Below are 22029 nucleotides of genomic sequence, written 5' to 3'. Positions count from 1 at the left end.
CTTCATACTTTTCCCAATTAAACTTCTTAGTGTATAAAATCATCACACCAAATTTCATCCAATTCGGTTTTAGTTTTTACATAATAATTGTTTAATTTTTTTTTAATTAAAAAATTTTCAAAATCAAATTTCTAAAAATCTAAATCCTTTGAATACTTGAAAATTTCACCACAAAAAGAAGAGCTCTCAAGCATTAAAATGCTTTTTGAAAAATTCAAGTCGGACGACTAGGTGAGCCGTGGTGGTTGTTTAAACATTTTGGCAATTTTCACGCTAATAAACAATTGCAATAATTTAACGTTTTTTCATTTTTTTTATTTTAAAATATGGTTTGAAAATACTCGGAAAGACGAGTATTTAAAAAAAACTGATGATCCGCCCATTATTTTCGGAGTTATAACCAGTTAAAGTTAACCCTTATTTACAGCAAAATTATAAGGGTATAAGGGCTGTTTTTTGAACTAATAGGTTTGTCATTCCGAATACTTTCCGGATATAAATTTTCAAAATTTGCAATCACGGGCGTACCATTTAAGATGTCGCTCAAAGATATTCAAGACCGCGTGAAATCAATCTCAGCTTCTATTGGACCAATTTCGATGATTTTTTTTTAAATCTATGTCTCGCAACTTAAAAAATTGAATTATCATATTTTCAACTACCTTTTATTATTAATTATTGGACTTTTGACATACCGACATGCAGATGGAATAGCTGTGTGTTTGTTCCCCCCCACCACTGATACCTCATTGATTTCACGCGGTCTTGAATATCTTTCAGTGACATTTATTTTAAATGGGACGCCCGTGATTGCAAATTTTGAAAATTTATATCTGGAAAGTACTCTGAATGACAAACTTATTAGTTCAAAAAACAGCCCTTATACCTTTATAGTTTTGTTATTTTTATTATAAATAAACACTCAGGCTTCCTTCTCTCTTCTTTATTATGCTTTTAATTACAAGACTATATTTTAACAGTTCAATAAATTTCTATATATCACTTCTTTTATTTTTATTTACAACTCCTACCTAGCAACATCTACTGTTTTTATTTCTATACATATTAGATAATGTAACAATAGTAAATATGAGAATATCAATATTGTTCTCAACACTCTTCCTCAATATTGATGTTTTCATTACATAAACCTAATTCTTTTACTAATATTTTAAATTTAGTTTTACACAGTGGTTTGGTTAAGATATCAGCTAATTGTTGCTGGGTACAAATATACTTTACACTTATAACACCCTCTTCAACCTTTTGTTTCACAATGTTATACTTAATATCCATATGCTTTAATCGCTTTTGGTCACTATTACGAACTGATTTTATTGTACTATGATTATCTTCAAAAATGGTTACAGTATCTGTGTCGATATTCAATTCTAATAACAATTTTTTAATCCAACATGCTTCCACTAAAGCTTCACATAACGACACAAATTCTGCTTCCGTTGTACTGAGTGATATAGTACTTTGTTTTCTTCATTTTCAAATAACTGTATTATCATATACTTTAAGCACGAAACCAGAGGTTGACTTCCTATCTGTATCTCTAGCCCAATCAGCGTCTGCATAACCAATAAGAGGTAAACTATTATTATTTTTAACATATTTTAACTTATAATTTACAGTACCTTTAACATATCGTAATATTCTTTTCAAAGCTTTCCATAGTTGGTCATTAGCATTAATCTGAAACCTACTTAGATAACAAACTGAGGTGGCTAAGTCAGGTCTTGTCCCCATTGTTGCATACATCAATGAACCTATCAAAGATCTACATTTTCTTTCACACAACTGATCAACAGTATCTGTTTCATCTAATTTTAAGTTAACATCCATTGGAGTATCAATACTGTTACAATTTGTCATACCGTATTTTTCCAAAATACTATGCAAATATCTTGTTTGGTCTATATAAATGGAATCTGAACTTCGCGAAATTAATATTCTAAATACATCAAGTCTTTATCACCCATATCTTTCATTCTGAATTTAGTAAATAGAAATTTTTTCAGTGAATTTATTTCATGTATACTATTTCCTAAAATTAATAAGTCATCAACATACAACAATAAATACAAATCACCTTTCGTATATAAGCAAAAATCATTCTCAGATCGCTTAAAACCGTAACTTGTAATAGTCTTACTAAAACACTCATACCAATACTTTGGCGATTTCTTTAGCCCATACAATGACTTTTTTAATTTCAAAACATGTCCTTCTCTGACATTCAGTCCCACCGGTGGTTTTAAGTATACATCTTCATCAATCTTACCATGCAAAAAGGCTCCTTTTACGTCCATCTGATGAATGTAATAGTCACGTTGAACTGCAACAGACAGTAGTATCCTCAAAGTTTGAAACCTCAATACAGGTGAGTACACATCATCAAAATTCCCTTGCTGTTGGAACCCTCAAACTACCAATCTTGCTTTACACAACTTATTACTTCCTATTTCTTTTCTTGTAAAAACCCATTTACATTCTAAAGTATCTATATGTCACCTTTTTCTGGTACAACATCCCAAGTTTGACTTTCATGTAATACTTCTATCTCTTCATTTATTGCCTTTTTCCACAATTTCTTATCGTCCCTTAAATCTATATCTTCATAAGTTAACGGAATATCATTTTGTTGACATGTTTATAATGCAAACATTGCTTCATCATTGTCATTAAAATCCATTTCATAATTATCTTGCCATTTTGGTTTTTGTCGATTTCTTTTTTCTCTCGTTTCCTCTTCTGCATTCTCCTCTTTCTTTTCCTGAATTTCAATATGTCTCTCATTAACCAATTCACTCTTATTTTCTTCCATATTTATCTGCATAATTGGCATACTTACAGTCTCTTCCTTTTTGTAGTCTTTTTCATCAAATATTACATTTCGAGCAGCAACAATTTTACGGTTCTCTTCATCCCATAATTTATATCCTCCTGAACAGTATCCTAGCATCACCATTTTTTTCCCTTTTGCATCAAGCTTGTGTCTTAGCTCCTTTGGTACATGATTATAAGCAGTGCTACCGAAAACTCTTAAATGTGCCACATTTGGAATTTTTCCTTCCCATAGTTCACTAGGTGTCTTGGCCTTTGATACTGTGGGACTTCTGTTTGTCACATATGCTGAATAGTAAATAGCTTTACCCCAAAATTCTCTTGATAAATTGGAATCCAATAATATAGTTCGAGCTTTATCCATTAAAGTCCTGTTCATTCGTTCAGCCACTCCGTTCATCTCTGAATTATATGCCACCGTATACTGTAATCTTATGCCTTTTTCTTTACAAAATTTTTGAATTTCTCTTGATACATATTCACCCCCGTTATCGGTCCTCAACTTTAACAAATTCCTACTAAAATGTTTAGTAACATAATTATAGTAATGCTTGAATTGCTGAAACACATCAGACTTATTTTTAATTAAATAAACCATAACAAAATGGGTATAATCATCGATGAATGTAACGAAATAATTATAACCGTCCCAAGTAGTGGGACTAATAGATCCACATACATCACTATGAACTAATTCTAATGGTTTTGTTGCCCTATACCCCGGTTTGTTAAATGGTTTTCTCGTCATCTTACCTATCAAACACGGTTCGCACAAAACATTGTCATTAACTTTTTTTATATCTCCGATTCCATTTACTAGATTACTTTTCGCTAACTCCCAAATACTATTTATACTTAAATGACCAAGACGTTTATGCCATAATTGTAACAGATCAGTTTTACTGTCAGAAATGGAATAATTACAGTTAATAATCTTTTCTACTTTCATATTTACTGAATATAATGAACCATTGCTGTTGCCAATCATTATTAAATTATCGTTATTATATACTTTTACATAACCTTTGTTGAAAACAACCTTTAAACCTGCATTTTCCATCCTTGAAACAGATAACAAATTTTTTCTTAAATCGGGTACATAAGTATAGACATTCTTTATCGTACTAAATTTTACTACCTTATTTATTACACAACTAACTTCCATATTTCCCACTCCAATGGCTTCTAGTACTGTTCCGTTTTTTGCTGCTGAAATTTTTCTCGGGATCCGTAACTCGGTGTATTCGCTGAACTGGTCCTTGTTGTTAATCAGATGATCTGAACAGCTTGAATCAATGCACCACTCCACATTTTCTTGCTCTTCACTTTGACATTTATTTACTTCACTTGTTGATTGACATATAAAAACTGATTTTTCCTCTCCATCTGCCACAAATGACTGATGACCTCTGCCTTGATAAAATTGTTGTCCTCTTCCTCGTCCTCGATAATATTTTCTCTCATACCCTCTATTCTGAACTCCACTCGTTCCTGCACCTGAGTGCCTGACATACCTGTCAGTGTTCTGATTTGAAGGATAAAATTTTCTTTGATGACACTGGAACTTTTTGTGGCCTGGCTTCCCACAAAAATAGCACAAAAATGTACAATCAACGTTTGTGCTGTCTACCTTTGATTTCTTTCGCTTTTCTTCTTCACCTAGTAGTCTATTTTTGACAAAATCTAATTTCAAATTTTCCACTGTCTCTAATGCTGTAACTATAGCTTCATATGATTTGGGCATTGACATTAAAACGTAATTTATTTTTTCTTCTTCAGACAGTTCACTATCCGCGTCTTTTAACTGTGAAAATATTTCTTCTAGTTGAACAAAGAAATTCAGTAGTACATCTTTCTCGTTATATTTCATATCACTTAATTTCCTTCTCAAAAATAATTTGCTTCGAACACCTCTTTTCTTGAAATTGTCTTCCAAATTTTTAAACATATCATATGCTGTTTCTTTGTCCTTTAAATACTCCAAGTGACTATCTGCTACTGCCCCTATTATTATTGCTTGAGCTCTTGCTTCTATAGATTCATTTTCTGTTTTCTCGTTGAACTGTTCATCTTCAATAGCTTTTATAACTTTACTTTCACGTAGTATACTTTTGATTCTAAACGACCATGTCGCAAAATTTTCCCCAGCAAAGGGCACAATGTTGAGTTTCTCTCTGCTCCACATATCGTTGTTTTTTCTTAAAACTTTTATTCACTGTTTGAATTATTTCAAAACCTCCACTGCTACTTGCGTTTTATTCTTGGCCCATAACCCTGTTATTTTTATTATAAATAAACATTCAGGCTTCCTTCTCTCTTCTTTATTATCCTTTTAATTACAAGACTATATTTTAACAGTTCAATAAATTTCTATATATCACTTCTTCTTTTATTTTTATTTACAACTCCTACCTAGCAACATCTACTGTTTTTATTTCTATACATATTAGATAATGTAACAATAGTAAATATGAGAATATCAATATTGTTCTCAACAAGTTTTGATGTAAATAATGGTTAACTTTAATGGACTCCGAAAATAATGGGCGGATCATGTTTTTTTTTTAAATACTCGTTTTTCTGAGTACTTTCAAACCATATTTTAAAATTAAAAAAAAAATTTAAAAACATTAAATTATTGCAATTGTTTCCGTCATGAGTAATAAAAATTTAAATACCTACACACTCGAAAATATTATTTTAAAAAAGTGACATTTAAATGACAGTTATTTATGTCAACTTAAACTGAATAAAAATATGTAGACCCCACCGTGGCTTCACCCCTGGACTTTAAAATTTTATTGCATTCATAATGAAAAATAGTACCTATGTGCAATTCGTGCGGTTGTCACATGAGCGGACTAGCGCACTCACTTCAGTCATGTAGACGTTTAAAATACGTTTGAAGATGCTGGAGGTAGATAGATGAGCTAGGGATTATTTCAAGGAATATATTCATGTAATTCAGTTGTACATTCTATACCTACAAAACCGGAGTCTTTGGACCCGTATTCATCATAGTTTTTTATCCAAGAAGCAAATTTTTGAAGTTATCTATAACACCAACATAGATTTTTAATTTGCAAATATTTCAGTGAAATACCTACAATGAACAATGATCCGGACAGTGCTACCATTCGTATTGATTGAAATTGTTGTACCTACTTTTATTAAAAGCGTTTTTCTTTCAACTGATCTTCTCTTGAAAATATTTGCTTTTACGTCAGAATATTTTAAATTTGACACTCTTATTAATAATAATAATAATAATAATAATAATAATAATAATAATAATAATAAGTTTATTTACAAAAGTATATGACAAACTTAGAACAAAATACATTACAACATAAAATCACAACATGTATAAAACATGAATAAAACAAATCAAAATTACAAAACAATGATATAACAGAACTTATGTAAATAAACTAGTAAGTCACTGAAGCGGCTACTACCGCTTGTGCGTGACTATACAGTGAACAATACACTTCTACATATATTTATCAACAGATAATATAAAACACTTCTTTACAACACTTAAATATCTATAAAACACTAAACTTAATTTTTTTGACTTATGATGTTATGAAATATTTCTCTGCCTCTTTCATGAATCCATAGCTTTACTTTATGCTTAAAAGAGCTATATACATTTATATTTTTAAGATTATTTGGTAAAATATTATACAACCTTGAAGCCAGATAGTTAAAATTTCTTTGTCCTATTGTTTTTACAGACCTTGGATTAACATAATTGTCTCTGTTTCTAGTACTATATGGGTGATTTATCGATTGCGGAATTAAATATTTTTTTTTATAGTTTTTTATTAAAATATTATAACAAAATAATTGACGTACATCCATTAAACCGCTTTCTCTGAATAACTGGTCGCTAGGGTAAGTAATGGTTTTTTTATATATCAATTTAATTATCCATTTTTGAATAATATTTAAATTTTGTAGGTGGCTATCAGATACTCCACCCCAACCAATTATACCATAATTCAAGTGTGACTGTACTAAGGCATAATATAATATTTTTAAGTGGTACGTATCTAAGAAGTCTCTTAAATATTTGAGTCGAGGTAATAATCCTCGGATTTTTTTTACAATATTTGCTATTTGTAGGTTCCACCGTGCATGTCTGTCTATAATTACACCCAGATATTTTATAGACTCTTCTTCAGGTATATTTGTATTCTGATCAATAATTAGTGGACCCATATGAGGTAAACGTGCTGCATAGGACGTAAATGGAAGAAATTTGGTTTTTTCTACATTTAAGGTAAGTTTATTTTGCTCAAACCAAGCTTTTATATTTCTGAAATCTTTTTCTGCTTTTATTTTTAGGTCTGACCAAGATTCTGATTCATACCACACAGCAGTATCATCAGCAAAACTTAGAATGGAACCATTTACGTTAAGGGTAAGTAAATCGTTTATGTAGATTGTGAATAATAGAGGACCCAAAACCGTTCCCTGTGGAACCCCATAGGTAACGGTTTCTAGATTACTTCTTACCCCACCAATATTTACTTGTTGTTTTCGGTTGCATAGGTAGCTTTTTATTAAATTATGTACATTTCCTCTAATTCCATAATATTTTAGTTTTTCAAGAAGTATTTTGTGGCTGACTGTATCGAATGCTTTAGAGAGATCAACGAAGATGCACAGTGCAGGATTTTTCTTATCGATAGCATTATATATATATGATGTCAATTTGTAAATGGCATCCTCCGTTGACCTTCCTTCCCTAAAGCCATACTGCCGATCTGATATTAGTTTATATTTTTCTAATAACACCATATATTATATTCTGTGTGTTATTCTAATAACACCATATAAATGCATTAGAACACACTAAAAGCACAGCAGGTTGGTGAAATATATTAGATCACGTCCCCGAGTTTGTAATTTGTATGCAATATCCAGAGACACATCATAACTTGCACTTAGTCTAATAAACAGCTTATATATTGTGAGGCATATGCGTTGCATTTTCGTTACTCACTTTTTGTTGATGTCAGTGTATAATGTATCAGTCAGACCCTATTGTTATTGAAATAGATTGCGGTAATGATAAATCATGACTTAAATTATCTGAGAGTATGGACGTTTCAACGTCAGGCCTGAGAAATAATCAATCATTGTAGAAATTTGGATATTTCTATAATTACTGAAAAAATATTATCCGTATATATAGTACAGGGTTTATCACTTAATATTAATAATCATAGCGATTATATTCAATTTAGTCTTTTTAGACGTCAAAGTAAACAGCTGATACACAGAGATTTTAAAAATTATATTATATTATAACAGTATAGAAAATGATATTCAATCTTATCCAAAAAAAAATTTGGAATTTTATATCAAATTCTAGAACAGATTTTGGCATATCCAACTCTATGCATTTCAATGATGTTTATTAGTCCATCAGTCATTCTGTACATTTGGAAAAGAAAGTGAACCAGGAAAGCCAATTTTTTTATGTCGTGGGGGGTGCTTAGAAAAGCTTAACTTGATATTTGAGACAAAGATTTCTTATGTGCATTTTCCGCCATCTTGGAAAATGTGGAGAATTTTTGTTTTTACTATAACTTGGTTCCCCGTCGAGATACAGAATTGTCGTTTTGTTGTCTTAACACTCTTTCGACGATCTACAATAATTTAAGTCCTATAAACTTTTCATCTATTATTGTTAGTTGTTGAGATATCGAACAAAAACAAAGATAAGTTTATGAAAATGCTCCGCCTTCATTTCGCACAAACCGAAATCAGAGTCGAACAAGCCTTTGAAGATGCGGACACTCTGATCATAACCACCGCACTCGCAGAAGCATCAAAGTACGATTCGGTTGAAATTGTCGGCGAAGACATCGATCTCTTGATTTTGCTCACTGGACTAGCGAAGGACAAAGGAAACGTATACTTTCGAAAATCGGGAAAAGGAAATACATCAGGAACACATTACTCTCGTTGGAGGGTAGTATGTACCATTGTACCACAACAAATCCGTTCTCGAAAACATATTTTTCATTCATGCATTCAGTGGTTGCGATACCACCTCATCTTTGTTCAGCATCGAAATCGAAATTCATCAGCATATTGGAAAAACATACGGAACTTCTATCATCGGTTGAATTATTCAAACGAAAACACGTCGATCCGGAGGTTCTGACATCCACGAGAGAACGATTTCTCATTGCCCTATATAGCGGTGAGAAGCACAGCTAAAACATCAATGCACTACGATATCAACGCTACGCAAATTCTATTACCAGAAATAGATTCAACCTATCATCATCATCATCATCATCATCATCATCATCATCATCATCATCATCATCATCATCATCATCTTCATCATCATCATCATCATCATCATCATCATCATCATCATCATCATCATCATCATCATCATCATTTCCATCAACAAGACGCGCAGCATGACAACACATAGTTCGCACGTATCATCAGGTACAAGCTTGGCTTGGGTTTTACAAGGATCCGAAGGAATGGGGTTGACGACAAACGGACCATGGTGTAGAGCCGATTATTAACACGGCTGAACCTGCGCCACTCGAGCTTTTCAAGCTAATGTCTTGCAAATGCAAGGAAAAATGCGGAACTGCTTGTGGGTGCAGAAGAGCTGGCATTGCATGTTCAATCATTTGCCGGAATTGCAGTGGACAAACATGCAAGAACGTTGCCAAAGTCGATGTCCTGATCTATGACAACGAATTAGATTCCGAAGATGATTCAACAGTCGGAGAAAATATGGTCGAAGAATCTCCACGTATCGAAAAGTATCCTCAACAGAGGGACTGTGAACCAGGGCCGTCGCAGAGAAGGAAGACGTAGATAGTTCTTCAACACGAAAACATTCTTGTATAATAAATTCCATATGTGTGTGTGTTAGTTCTTTATTTCGAATCCATTACAACGTACCTATGAAACCGCGCGAGCCATAAAATAAAAACTTCGCACAGACTTGCCGACTTCGCGACACGATAGAACCCGCAATTGTTACCCTAGAGAAAGAACAAGAGAAGAGTATTAAATTATTCGTACGAATATCCTCTACAAGTTTGATAATATACATTTTTTCGATAAGTATTAAGCAAAAAGAGAAACCTCCGAAAAACCCGATCGAATCTTTAAATTTTTATCTATTTTGTTATATATCAACAAGTAACAATGTTAGGTAAAAAATTTATAGGACTTAAATTGTAGATCGTCGAAAGAGAAACAAAAAATAACAAAATAACAAATCTCTATCTCTACGGTGAACCGAGTTATCGCGAAAACCATAATTTACCGCTTTCTTCAAGATGGCGGCGCGTGAACGGAAAAATCGAAACTTCGCACGGACTTGCCGACTTCGCGGCGCGATAGAACACGCAATTATCACCCTAGAGAAAAAACAAAGACACCATATTGTTCGTACAAACACCCCCTACAACTTTTATAATAGACATGTTTTCGATAAGTATTAAGGAAAAAAAGAAAACCCCGAAAAACCAGATCGAATCTTTGAATTTTTATCTATTTTGTTCGATATCTCAACAACTAACAATAATAGGTAAAAAGTTTATAGAACCTAAATTATAGATCGTCGAAAGATTAACAAAAAAGAACAAAACAACAATTCTGTATCTCGACGGAGAACCGAGTTATAGCAAAAACAAAAATTTACCCCTTTTTCCAAGATGCCGGAAAATGCACATAGGAAATCTTGGTCTCAAATCTCAAGTTAAGCTTTTCTAAGCACCCTCCACAACATATAAAAAAATTTGGCTTTCCCGGTTCACTTTCTTTTCTTCGCTTTATTTTTGGACAGAATGACTACTGGAGTATATGCTCATAATGGTCCTGATGTATGTAACCTTTTCTCATCTTACTTTCAAAGTGTTTATGAACCATATGTACAAAAACCACTCCAAATATTTAATTGCACAAATATGAATGGAGGTAACAGTATGTCTTTAGTACAAATAACAGAGTATTTGATATCAAATAAATTGGTTCATATATCCAAATAAAGGAGCTAGAGTTGATGGCTTACCTGCTTATTTTGTAAAAAACTGTGCCCCAGCTTTGCATGTACCTCTGTCATTAATATTTAATAAATCTCTTAACCTATACTCCGCGGTCGAAATTATAAAGAGTGACTAAGACATAATATAAAAACACTATTACCATAATACGTATAAAATATAAAATGATTTTTATACGGTTCAATATTATTTATCTTTGTTCCGCTCGCTACGTACATCGATAGAATCTATAATCATCTAGAGACCGAGTTACACTGAACGTCGCTCTATATTCTATATCTGTCTTTTGCACTTGGTAGGGAATAGGGAAATGCTTTTTAAGTGGGTGTAAACGGACTTGATTTAACCCATTCTGAGAAACGTCATAGCATAAGCGTAGACGAGGGGTCTAATTCCATGGCTATAATAAATTTATAAATTAAAAAAAACACAATTGGGACGTTTTAAAATGCTGTAATAATTAAAATAGATCAAACTGCCTGTTATAGCAAACCAAACCCTAAAAAATATTAGATGTTATGTTTTAATATCTTTTTTCATTATTTTCTATATCTTGTTGCCTTTTACGCAGACACGCCAATGGATTTTCGTTCCCGGCACGCTTCATCCCTCTTACTAGTCCAAAAGCTAGCGATGAATCACTCTCTATAATTTCGACCGTGGAGTATAGGTGAATTTCCAACTTCATGGAAACGAGCTTATTTAATTCCTATATATAAAAATTCAGGAGATAAAAATTGCGTTAATAATTATAGAGGTATAAGTAAGTTGTGTGTATTTAGTAAATTATTTGAATCGATTATATACNCAGTAGGTAATAGTATATTGTTATATTAGGGTTAAAAGAGTTTCTTTTGTGATGAGCAGATTTTGTATTTGCGAGGCGAAGCATAGCGTAGCCAAGCCGATGCAAAATTGCAAGACAAAAAATACACTTTTAATTCGAATAAAACACGATATTTTTTCTCCAACTGAAATCCCCCATTTAATTATTATTAATTTGTGCTTTGAAATTATTAAAATCAAATTGGAATAATAAAGCAAACCAGGCAAATAGGATATATCGATGTACTTATATAGTCATGGATACTTTGTCAAACATTAGTCGCTATTTTGCTAATTGAGTTCATTTGTGATTGTTTGTGGTTCAATGTGCTCTCAAACTCTGTAAAGATAGAATCTAATAAAGATTTAGGTATACCTGAGAATGTACTGGAGTGTGCAAAAGAGCTTCTTTGAATCTTCTCTCAAAGAAATCTGGAGAAATGTATGAATGTGTCTATGAATGTGTCTACCAACGTTTTATGGATTGGTGCAAAGAAAAAAACATTAGGCTGTATTCAGAAGATGTATTGATGGTGTATTTCTCAAACATTGCAAATAAAATCAACACTTTGGTCACAATATTCCATGTTGCGGTCAACGTTGGATATAAAGAAGGGGGTTGATATAAGCAAACTGGTTTTACAGTTATCTTCATGGACGTATGCAGAGAGTGAAAATTAATGACCAATATTCTCAATTTCAGACACCTGTGTGCGGTGTACCTCAAGGAAGTATTCTTGGGCCGCTATTGTTTTCAATGTTTACATTTGATTTGCCGTTGATTATAAGACATTGTCAGGTGCACTTGAACGCTGATGATGTCCAATTGTATAAATCATTTTCTGCGTCTCAAAGTAATGAAGCTTTGTCTCTTTTCAATGAAGACACTACAAATTTTTATAATAGGTGCAGTGATAATGGTTTACGTGTGAATCCAATTAAGACAGTCAGTCGCTATGTATATGGGAAATGAACGTTAGAGGGATAAAATATGTGCTGATAACAATATTTTGGTGAATGGGGTTATTATCAACTGGGTGAAGTCAGCCAAAAATCTTGGTATTATAATCGATAATGATTTAAAATTTAACGAACATGTAAATCGAGTATTCTCAAAATGTTTTTATAAATTAAAATCAATATATCATCTAAAAAACATACTTGATGAACAAACTAAATTAAAGATTATTAAAGCAATAATTTATCCTAATATATTTTATTGTAGTCAAGTTTATTACCATTTTTTACCAGAGTATAATAAACAAAAAATTCAAAGAATTCGGAACGCATGCATCGGGTTTGTTAGCTGTGTACCTTATAGACAACATATTACTCACAACTCCATATTTAAGAAGATTATCTGAACCTAACCTGTCTATAAAAATTGAATATCTTTTAATAATGTTTCTATATCGACTCTGTAAAAATGAAATGCCAAAGTATTTATTTAATTTACTTTCCAGAAATTCTGATGTGCATGGTCAATTTAAGAACTAACTTACACATTATTCCTCAACATTCTACATCTAAATTTACAGGTTCATTTTCATATTTGGCACCGACATGTTTAAATAAGGTAATGAATTTTCTTGATTTGACACCGGGACTTTTTATAAAAAAACTGAAACAATTACTTTTAGGTAATCAACTGTATTGAATTGTACCAAATTAAATAGGGGATAAATGTTATATTTCAATATTTATTCAACTGTCTGATGTTTGATGTTTGTTTGTTTGTTTGTTATTTTGTTGTCACATATGCTATTTGTTTTTGTTTTTTGGGTAGAATGGAAGAATGGCTTACGCCAAAACTCTTACCCTTTGTGCAAACTACTCTTTTTTGCTTTATCTTGCACAATAAATATTATTATTATTATTATTATCATTATCATTATCATTATCATTATCATTATCATTATCATTATCATTATCATTATCATTATCATTATCATTATNTCGTCATCGTCATCGTCATCGTCATCGTCATCGTCATCGTCATCGTCATCGTCATCGTCATCGTCATCGTCATCGTCATCGTCATCGTCATCGTCATCGTCATCGTCATCGTCATCGTCATCGTCATCGTCATCGTCATCGTCATCGTCATCGTCATCGTCATCGTCATCGTCATCGTCATCGTCATCGTCATCGTCATCGTCATCGTCATCGTCATCGTCATCGTCATCGTCATCGTCATCGTCATCGTCATCGTCATCGTCATCGTCATCGTCATCGTCATCGTCATCGTCATCGTCATCGTCATCGTCATCGTCATCGTCATCGTCATCGTCATCGTCATCGTCATCGTCATCGTCATCGTCATCGTCATCGTCATCGTCATCGTCATCGTCATCGTCATCGTCATCGTCATCGTCATCGTCATCGTCATCGTCATCGTCATCGTCATCGTCATCGTCATCGTCATCGTCATCGTCATCGTCATCGTCATCGTCATCGTCATCGTCATCGTCATCGTCATCGTCATCGTCATCGTCATCGTCATCGTCATCGTCATCGTCATCGTCATCGTCATCGTCATCGTCATCGTCATCGTCATCGTCATCGTCATCGTCATCGTCATCGTCATCGTCATCGTCATCGTCATCGTCATCGTCATCGTCATCGTCATCGTCATCGTCATCGTCATCGTCATCGTCATCGTCATCGTCATCGTCATCGTCATCGTCATCGTCATCGTCATCGTCATCGTCATCGTCATCGTCATCGTCATCGTCATCGTCATCGTCATCGTCATCGTCATCGTCATCGTCATCGTCATCGTCATCGTCATCGTCATCGTCATCGTCATCGTCATCGTCATCGTCATCGTCATCGTCATCGTCATCGTCATCGTCATCGTCATCGTCATCGTCATCGTCATCGTCATCGTCATCGTCATCGTCATCGTCATCGTCATCGTCATCGTCATCGTCATCGTCATCGTCATCGTCATCGTCATCGTCATCGTCATCGTCATCGTCATCGTCATCGTATATATTTTGGTCAATAAACTTTACTTTACTTTACTTTACTTTATTATTATTATTATCGTCATCGTCATCGTCATCGTCATCGTCATCGTCATCGTCATCGTCATCGTCATCGTCATCGTCATCGTCATCGTCATCGTCATCGTCATGGTCATTGTCATTGTCATTGTCATTGTCATTGTCATTATCATTATTATTATTATTATTAAATATTCAAAGTTACGTGCTTTTCTCAAGATACAAAATGAGGGGTATATATACCGAAAAAATAGCGAGTATTTACAAAGGAGTAAGTTTATTACTTTTTGAATAGTGCGTCTGATAATTTATATTTGATGATGAAGGTAATTCCCAATACCAAAACCAAGATCCACGTTCTTTTTGTACTGGGAGACAATTATTTAAGTTTTTATTGAAAATATGTTGCTTTACGTTCACGCACATTGCTAGAACGTCGATTATTTCTCAGATATGTTAGTAGATAGTGTCATCGAATGGTGGCCGTTATTCATAAAATCAGTGCCGTCTCGCAAGAAGTGACGCAATTTTTGAAGCTGGACAACTGGAAAAAGTACAATGGATACGCATTACGACGAATGTCTGCTATCCTTTTAGTTGACGGTGGTAGAGACCACACTTGTCTTAAAAGACACGGAGGATGGAGATCGAGCATTGTGGCGGAAGGCTAAATTGAAGACTTTTTAATAAAGTTGATGTTGGTAATGATAAACCAAGCACCGTTGTCATTTCTGATTTCACAACACCTGAAAATAATATAACTATTAATGAAAAAGTATTGGACTGCTTTGAGAATTACTCCAAGAATGAGGGTAGTGGTAGTTTTAGTGGTTTATTTAATTTTAATACTTGTTCATTCTGTGTATTTAATATCAATATGGATAAACAAACATTATTGTAAATATTGTTGAATAAACTTTTATGAATTAAAATTTGATTAAAAGTGTCAACTAGGATTAAAAATGAATACTTTTGTTACTAAAAATGTTATAGATTTGTGAAAGTTGGAGAAAAACAATATTTTCTTATTATTCCTGGTGTCCGTTTTATCGATTACCAGGATTAGGTGGGGATATATCTTCCTTTTCATTCGATCTTCGATTACGGTTACTAACGTAAAAGAGGAGACCTTTGATTCGAAAGTTCTTCTGTTTTTAATTTTTGATTGACGCAACAATATTTTCAGAAATTCAACTGCTTGTCTCTTCTCTTAACATATTCCACATATTCTTAAAAATTCTTAATGAGCGTTCTTACAGGTAAACAAAGTATACAGGGTGTTTCAGGAGGAGATGTACATCCTTCAGTATGTTGTTCTACGTAATTTTAAGCAAAAAGTTTCCTATGAACTTAGGTCTGGAAACGCTTCGTTTAGGATATACAGGATGTCAAATTAAAAAAAAATATATTATATTTTCTTCAATAACTCTACTNCCATCACCATCACCATCACCATCACCATCACCATCACCATCACCATCACCATCACCATCACCATCACCATCACCATCACCATCACCATCACCATCACCATCACCATCACCATCACCATCACCATCACCATCACCATCACCATCACCATCACCATCACCATCACCATCACCATCACCATCACCATCACCATCACCATCACCATCACCATCACCATCACCATCACCATCACCATCACCATCACCATCACCATCACCATCACCATCACCATCACCATCACCATCACCATCACCATCACCATCACCATCACCATCACCATCACCATCACCATCACCATCACCATCACCATCACCATCACCATCACCATCACCATCACCATCACCATCACCATCACCATCACCATCACCATCACCATCACCATCACCATCACCATCACCATCACCATCACCATCACCATCACCATCACCATCACCATCACCATCACCATCACCATCACCATCACCATCACCATCACCATCACCATCACCATCACCATCACCATCACCATCACCATCACCATCACCATCACCATCACCATCACCATCACCATCACCATCACCATCACCATCACCATCACCATCACCATCACCATCACCATCACCATCACCATCACCATCACCATCACCATCACCATCACCATCACCATCACCATCACCATCACCATCACCATCACCATCACCATCACCATCACCATCACCATCACCATCACCATCACCATCACCATCACCATCACCATCACCATCACCATCACCATCACCATCACCATCACCATCACCATCACCATCACCATCACCATCACCATCACCATCACCATCACCATCACCATCACCATCACCATCACCATCACCATCACCATCACCATCACCATCACCATCACCATCACCATCACCATCACCATCACCATCACCATCACCATCACCATCACCATCACCATCACCATCACCATCACCATCACCATCACCATCACCATCACCATCACCATCACCATCACCATCACCATCACCATCACCATCACCATCACCATCACCATCACCATCACCATCACCATCACCATCACCATCACCATCACCATCACCATCACCATCACCATCACCATCACCATCACCATCACCATCACCATCACCATCACCATCACCATCACCATCACCATCACCATCACCATCACCATCACCATCACCATCACCATCACCATCACCATCACCATCACCATCACCATCACCATCACCATCACCATCACCATCACCATCACCATCACCATCACCATCACCATCACCATCACCATCACCATCACCATCACCATCACCATCACCATCACCATCACCATCACCATCACCATCACCATCACCATCACCATCACCATCACCATCACCATCACCATCACCATCACCATCACCATCACCATCACCATCACCATCACCATCACCATCACCATCACCATCACCATCACCATCACCATCACCATCACCATCACCATCACCATCACCATCACCATCACCATCACCATCACCATCACCATCACCATCACCATCACCATCACCATCACCATCACCATCACCATCACCATCACCATCACCATCACCATCACCATCACCATCACCATCACCATCACCATCACCATCACCATCACCATCACCATCACCATCACCATCACCATCACCATCACCATCACCATCACCATCACCATCACCATCACCATCACCATCACCATCACCATCACCATCACCATCACCATCACCATCACCATCACCATCACCATCACCATCACCATCACCATCACCATCACCATCACCATCACCATCACCATCACCATCACCATCACCATCACCATCACCATCACCATCACCATCACCATCACCATCACCATCACCATCACCATCACCATCACCATCACCATCACCATCACCATCACCATCACCATCACCATCACCATCACCATCACCATCACCATCACCATCACCATCACCATCACCATCACCATCACCATCACCATCACCATCACCTTCACCATCACCTTCACCATCACCTTCACCATCACCTTCACCATCACCTTCACCATCACCTTCACCATCACCTTCACCATCACCATCACCATCACCATCACCATCACCATCACCACCACCATCACCATCACCATCACCATCACCATCACCATCACCATCACCATCACCATCATCATCATCATCCCGAGATCTACTATGCAACCATTTTTTTAATATTACATATATTTTAAATCTCCCATCAATTTCAATGCGGTGCTGATCGAACCTAAATCGAATAATGCAATACCGTATGTAATGTAATGCTGTTGCTGTTTGGAGTTCATTGACCTCCCTTATCATGATTTATGCTAACATTGCGATTTTGAAGAAACTAAGGCACTAATGTTCTGCGCATGCAATAAACATATTTTTTATTTTTGTCCATATTCTAAACATCAATCTCAATGGTTGCTCACGTGATCTCAGTTCATAATGTGATCTTTATATTTACCAAGTTCAGCTCGAATGTCATTTTGCACCAGGTATTTGTGAAATAGAATCTGTTATTCAAGTTTGGACAAGCATTTTGGTTACCTGTATAAATATTTTTGTTACCTGTATAAATATATGTATTCTTTAAATGTTTAATCTAGGATAAATCTAGTAGTATTAAACTAGATAAACACTTTTACTAAGGAACTTTAATTGTTAACGATAATATATGTATAGTATATTATCATTAAATTACTTGAAATTAATATTCTCAACGTAACATATACAACATAATAAACATTTCGACATTTACAAAACCATCAATTTGTAGTAAAACGACAAATCTTTTGTAAATGAATTATTTTCGTTCAAAATAATGTTTATATAAAAAGCGTACAATAACTTTATCTTTTCCTACAGTCTTTTTCTCTATATCTCTCTATCTTTTTGAAAAATAATCGAAATCCTTCATAACTGCATCATTAATTAAATTAGTAATTTAACTTGTACTATTTTGGCATTTTACTCATACGACATAGATGTAGATCTGAAGTTGAAATAAAAACTAAATATCTGGAATTATTATTATTTTTGCTTCAATTTTAGTCTAAAGCATAGTGATCTTAAGGTTTTACTTATATCATGATTAAGAGAAAAAATCAGCATTGAAAAAATATTCCACATCTCACCCTTTACCTAACAATTTATGCAACAAATATAATAACCACTTTTTACATTATAACTGATATTCCGTCCGACGGCATTTCTTCTCCATATTTATAGTGTATTTTTATAAAAAAAATATATGTAATGGTCTTTACACATTATTTAAAGAAAAACATCCGGTAGATGTACAAATATGCGCATGTCTGGGGGACCGCCTAGCCGGGTGTCTTGGCCGGCGGATTTCGATCTGCCGAGTCAAGCATCACGGACGTGGGCCGGAATTTGGATGGGTGACCTAAGGCAGGCTCGGGGACGTGGCTGTGGCAGCCTACCAAGAGACCTGGGTCGCCCAACATTTGCCGCACGCGTGTGGTCCCCGATAAATGGTAATGAAAACAGAGCAAGAAATCTCTGTAACTCAAGACCATGCTATCATACATTAACTGTACGAGACTTTGCCACCAGGCCATCCGTGTAGTAAGTAAAATGGTTTGAAGAAAAGTACTCGAGTAATGAAGGAGGGTGTGCAAGGGGCCTAAAAAGGCATAAGTGCCGGTGGAAGACAATTCCACCACCCTCCGACATACATACATACATACATACATACATCATGCGCATGTCTGTCGCCTGGATACGTGGCTGATGCTTTTACGTCAGTGACACAGCTATTTATTTCAAACCGTTAGCGAAATATAAGATATCTTGTGCTAATGCGCATGTTTTTTCGTTCAAGAGACCTGAACGGAGCTGTGTTTGAATTTTTGATATTTGTTTCATATACCCTCTCAATTTCTGACGAATGAACGCCGGCTGTTGTCGTGCTTTGTGATGACACATGTATAAAGGTAACAATACCATTTGTTATCTCTCTCTCGTTCTAATATTAAACTAGTACCTATTGAGTCTGAATTTTTAACAGCTTTAAGAAGCAGTCTTAAACGATGTACACAGAGATTTTCTTTCTCATTCCATTCCTCTCCTCTAGGTACCTACATTCTTCAGGTCACTTCAGAAGCAGCAGCAGCAGCAGTCTACAGGATGTTCTTAAAGAAGTGACATGACAACTCTTAGATTTTAAAAGGTTTTTATATCTGTTTTTTTGTTCCTTAATATGTTCTCTCTCAGACCTAGGCTGAACTTTTTTCAATATAATTTGCTATTTAAAAGAATAAGTAGTTATCGTTGGTCACATTGGCTTTAATACGAACTTAAGATATATATACAGATGACACGACATTATTAAGATAATAATAACAACGGTTTCTATTAAACCCATTTCCTAAATAGCATAGAATTCTTCTAGTAATTAAATAGATAATTTTATATAGGGTGTTAATTAAGTATGTACAATAAATTTAACAGACAGTGATTTTAAGACAATGCTTCGTTTTCGTGTTAAACTTTTGTAAAAAAATTGATGTTTCGTAAATATTTTAACCCAATTTTAGTGACACAGCTATTTATTTCAAACCGTTAGCGAAATATAATGTGCTAATGCGCATGTTTTTTCGTTTAAGAGACCTAAACGGAGCTATGTTTGACTTTCTCATCTTAAGATTATGAAATTTTACACTAATAGCTGAAGTATTTTTGTCATCAATATATCAACTACAGTATTCCTGTTGTTAAATGATACTATGGTGATCTAGAGGTAACGGGCTCGCTTTGGAATCCAAAGGTTCGGGGTTCGAATCTCAGACAGAACAAGACTTCTTTAATTTAAATAAAATTCTGTCCTCTCCCTCCTTCACTCCGATCTCTATTTAAATTTACCACCAATAAGGCACTAATTACAACTATGTTCTGCGCATGTATTGAACATATTTTATTTTTGTTCATATTAACTCATTTCCTAAATAGCATGGAATTCTTCTAGTAATTAAATTTTTTATCCTCAGATTTTAAGCGCTACCCAACCGTAAATTTTATACTAATGGCTGAAATATTATTTTGCATCAATATATCAACCACATTATTCCTGTTGTTAAATGCTACTATGGTGGTCTAGAGGTAACGGGCTCGCTTTGGAATCCAAAGGTTCGGGGTTCGAATCTCAGACAGAGCAAGACTTTATTAATTCAAATAAAATTCGAAACCAACTTTAAATTTACCGTCAATTGCAGCCCACCTCTCTCCCTCACTCCGATCTCTATTACGCAAACGTTTAAATCTAGAAATTTGAACTTACCGCCAGTAGATAAGTGAGGCCGTTTCTGCAGCGGAAATGACGTCACATGGCCAGTGTCTATCGAGTTCGGCGCGCTCCTTCAGCGACTTCTTGTGGGCATTGTCGTTGTGCAAGAGATGCGTGGGTGTTGGCATGCAAGAAGTGTCATGGCGGTACGGGGGTGGCTATTTGAGGAGGCTGAGGGCAGGTGATAGGTCGCTAACAAGAAGTGTCATGGCGGTACGGGGGTGGCTACCTGAGGAGGCTGAGGGCAGGTGATAGGTCGCTAACAAGAAGTGTCATGACGGCATGGAAGTGACGTCACATGGCCATCAAGCTGCAAGAAGTGTCATGGCGGCATGGAAGTGACGTAACATGGCCATCGAGCTGCAAGAAGTGTCATGGTGGCACGGGGGCAGGTGATAGGTCACTAACAAGAAGATGGCGGCGGTCTGCGCGGAAGTTGATTGGTCGTTAGCGATAAGATGGCGGCGGCCTACATGGAG

The 22029-nt window shown here is 35.4% G+C and overlaps 1 protein-coding gene and 1 long non-coding RNA gene across 2 annotated transcripts in view; both read left to right on the top strand.

Annotated features, from left to right (window-relative positions):
• The first annotated feature begins 6227 nt into the window (after positions 1-6227).
• On the top strand, positions 6228-7612 carry LOC111692426. Its single transcript, XR_002763226.1, has 3 exons — positions 6228-6903; positions 6985-7141; positions 7207-7612. It is a non-coding gene; the product is annotated as an uncharacterized LOC111692426 (long non-coding RNA).
• Positions 7613-20797: 13185 nt separating this feature from the next.
• LOC108913557 overlaps positions 20798-22029 on the top strand; it is a 54175-nt gene continuing 52943 nt past the window's right edge. The window contains exon 1 of the mRNA XM_023456435.1: positions 20798-20803. The gene's annotated coding sequence lies outside the window, so the exon portion shown is untranslated. The remainder of the gene's footprint in view (positions 20804-22029) is intronic.

Source organism: Anoplophora glabripennis, unplaced genomic scaffold, assembly GCF_000390285.2.
Source record: "Anoplophora glabripennis isolate ALB-LARVAE unplaced genomic scaffold, Agla_2.0 scaffold1035, whole genome shotgun sequence".
NCBI classification, from domain to species: domain Eukaryota; kingdom Metazoa; phylum Arthropoda; class Insecta; order Coleoptera; family Cerambycidae; genus Anoplophora; species Anoplophora glabripennis.
The sequence above is the reverse complement of the archived record's forward strand: the minus strand, read 5'-3'. Positions and strand labels throughout refer to the sequence as shown.